Genomic DNA, 3908 nt, shown 5'->3' with positions numbered 1-3908 from the left:
ACCCCCCCCCCCCCCCACTCTCCATCCATCACTGACGTCCAAACTGCTGCCTCATCCTGCCACTATAATGCTGTCTCTCTCTCTGTCTGTCTAATTAAAGTAATGTATTTGTCTCCAAACTCCATTTTAAAAGATTACAGAGGGAAAGCGCCATGGCCAGATGCATCACAGCGGAACATGCTGATGGGCGGTTATGAGATGTTAGTAACATCAGATGCTATTACTGTAAATTGAACCATAATTCCACCACAGAAATGAGAAAATATCAAGTGAAGTCTCAAGTCAGTTTGAAGAAGAGCCTTGAAATTAAATTTAAAACTAACACGTGTTAGTTTTGTGTCTGGTTTAAGGGTCTGCATATAGCTTCTGTGAACTGTCAAACAAATGCAATTCAGCCATTCATCCATCATTAGTTGTTCTGGTTATTAGTGACAAAGTGAGACATTCTGACCCTACAGGCAAAATGCGCTATAGTGAGTCTGTATGTTGAGTGTACGACAAAAAACAAAAAGTGTATTATAATAGCAGAGTGCCAGCAGGAAACCGAAACAGAAATAGAAAATGAGGCAAATAAACAATGCACAGGAGATGAGGGGCGTAGAGGGAGGAAAAGACAATAAAACAATAAGAAAGTAAGAAAGGAGGTAAAATGTTACGCAGCAAGATGTGAAACTGATGTTTCGTTTTGTATTCGCAGTGTTTGAATCTCATTATTGCTTCGTAATCCCGTCAGCAAACTTGCCTTGTTTAAAATTCTTTAGGAATAAATTACACACAAGTGAAAAAGTGAAAGCACAGAAGAAAAGAGACAAAGAGGAGAGATAGAAAAAAACCCCAACAAGAATACAAAAGCAGGAATTTACTGATGCCTTCATTTTTGTAGCTGACACTCTGCTGCTCTGGGAGACACACTCCTCCCTCATCTCTCTCCATCTCTGTTGGCAAAATATAAAACTACATAAAATCCCTTCCATGTTCTTCCGGTTGCATTTCCTTATTTGTATACGACATTAGGATCTCTGTAAATCTCCGCAGCTCAGTACGAAGCACACTGCATCACATCACTACTGACCCACTTTGCAAAAAATGTCTTTATTTCAAGCTTAAATGATTTAGAGCAATGTGTTAAGATCAATCTTACAACCAATTTTTTATTTATTTTTGTTGGTCTAAATAGACAACACAAAAAGAGTACACTGGCTTTCAATGAGTTTCCATTTTACTACAGTCCTGAATGCACCAGGCTTAGATGTTCGACTGTATAGCTGCCATGTGTGAAACGATGGAGTGATGAACGATGCAGCAGCCTTTTTTTTTTCTCTGTCTGTTGAGATTTAGTCGTGCTGATGCGAGGAGCTGTAGTGAGTTGAACATACATTTAATGAAATTGCTTGTGTTCAACAAGAAGTTAGACAGAGGGAGACATTATACCGACTGACTGATTAACATAATGAGCTGCAGCTAACTGCAAGTGTATGCAAAGACGACAGAAGTCAGGTTATTTTGTTAAATATTCTGAAGGTAGAGCAAAAAGAGGATGGAAGATGTCATAATTAAGAGTGCAGACTACAGTACTACACATTAAATGACCATAACAGGACATATGTTCTCACCTTTATTATCCTACTCATCAAAGGAGGGCTGACTGACTTCACATTCATACTGAATTGAATTAATCATATTTCAGATCTGACAGTGCGACCGCTCAAAGATGGCGGCAGCAGCAACTCAAATAAAGAAATATGTTTTTCTTCCTGCTTCATTTCAAAAATCTGAGTTTCCCTGGAGCCGTTCAAGGAATTTGCTTTCTCACAGTGAAGTAACAACACTTTCATGATGACATAACTTTACACTCGCCTGAGGCGCTGCGTGTAAGATGATATCGGTGAAAACACACACACATAAAGCAGAGCCAGATTCCTGGTATTCAATGGACCCCGAGGAAAAAGACAAGTTTAGTTCACCTACGCAAACACACATCCTCCCACACACTCATTGACAGACTTGGCCATACTGTATTTATATTATTAAGCATTCAAACACACACAAGAACTCATATATATGATGAACTTATAATGTTTTATTATAAATAAATTGCCAATTTTGATTATTAATTGTTCTCAAAAAAGAAATGCTAGTTTCAGCTTCTCTATTGTAAGACTTTTAAAGACCTTGTGTTGTGGGCAAAATAACTGACAGATTGATCGATAAAAATAATTAGTTGCCGTCCTAGTGTTTGGGAAATTAACTGCTCATATAAAAAAGGCAGACGTGCACAGCTGCAGTGATCCCGCCCATTATTTTAAAAACCTTGATGTGAAGAAGAACTACATTGTGTTGATGGGAAACAATAAACTATCTGGCTGGTAATGTGATAAATACATCAGTTTCTTTTCTTCTCTTTCAGTTTTTTTAATCAGTGCTCTTAAAATGGGAAGTGACAGCGTCATAAACACACACACACACAAGTCCACTGGGAGTGTGTGTAATTGAATTAAGTGCATGGTGCATCAGCTGTTCATCTGAGCTTTAAGAAGAATTATCGGCTAAGCCTCTCCTCCTTCCCCTTTTCTCTCCTATACACCCATTCACCTCTCTCTCCCTCTCTCTCTCTCCACTATTCTCATTCACCTCTCCCACATTTCTACCAGAAACCTCAGCAGCTGGCCAGGAAATTGTTGAGTCACTGGTATTGATCAACAGTCCAATCAATCCTCAGCTCATACTGCTGTAATGTTGTGCTGTGGGGCAGCAATAAACAACCTTTTTACACTTTTAGGTGCATTGTGTAGATTACAAACATACAAAGCAAAAGAATAAATAAAAAAATAGTCCCATCATGCACAAATACAGCATTTGTAGACTGAGTCAACAGAATATCTTTACTCTCCGGCCTTCTTACGTTCGCCCTCTCTTCCCGGTTCACTCCCATGGCAATAGCCCCGCGTCACAGTTGCCATGCCAACCCGACCCAGGTATTAATCCCTGGGGCTGAAGGGGGGTTGTGGGAAGTCATGGAACGCCAAGCACATGGAAGGAGCTGCACACACAGACACACACAGACCTACACACACACAGTCGCTGTCATCTGGAGTCCTCGTCATACAAAATATTTAGGTTTCTGTGTCTTAAAGGATTACGGTAATCTAATTGTGTGTTTAACACTCTCAAGTTTAGAAAATCCTTTCCAACTCTCCTTGGAGGAAAACACATATTTATGAGCCACTTTTCTCAGGTATGTGACAGCATCCTTTACACTCCCTTTATCTCTCCTGCCCTCGTTCCCCTACTTTCAGGCAGCATTCATCAACTCCTGAGCATTTACATCCTCTGTCTCTCTCCGTCCTTGCCAGGAATTATTAATCAAAAAGTCAGAGCTCTCACTGCTTTCCTACAAGGATTTACACAAAGCAACCTAATGACAGACTGCCGAGTTTTTGCCCCCCTTTTCTCCTCCTCACTTTGAGAGTGGTGCTGTGTGGGTTTGATTCATGTGTCTGGCCTGCCAGTCTGTCGACCTTTGACCTGTTTATCCAGGCCGTGTATCCGTGTTTTCTCTCCTCTTCACACACAAGTACGCTCAGGCAAACACACAAAGAGAGAGAGGGAGCCTGAAGAAAACAAAGATGTTGAAACAGAGAAATGAGCCAGCCATATTTAAATGTCCCTGTCACATTTCTACTGCGCGACACATTCTACAACACTACTGTATCTACACAAAGTGACACACACTTCCTCTTATCAGCCGCAGACAATCATAAGACCAGAGAAATTCAGAGAAATAAGGGGAAAGAGAGTGAAAGACAAAAGGACAACAGAATGAGAGAGACGAATGAATACACAGGCCTCTCTCTCTCTACTCCCACGTCAGAGTACCTCTTGTGAATAACCCTCTGTGTGTGTGTGTG

General features: G+C 40.6%; 1 protein-coding gene across 4 annotated transcripts in view; it reads right to left on the bottom strand.

The window, feature by feature from the left end:
- Positions 1-3908, bottom strand: part of mark4 (microtubule affinity regulating kinase 4) — a 50488-nt gene that overhangs the window by 22626 nt on the left and 23954 nt on the right. The window lies entirely within an intron of this gene.

Source organism: Morone saxatilis, unplaced genomic scaffold, assembly GCF_004916995.1.
Source record: "Morone saxatilis isolate NCDOM2014 unplaced genomic scaffold, NCSU_SB_2.0 Contig8, whole genome shotgun sequence".
Lineage (NCBI taxonomy): Eukaryota > Metazoa > Chordata > Actinopteri > Moronidae > Morone > Morone saxatilis.
This window is presented reverse-complemented; position numbering and strand designations above follow the sequence as displayed.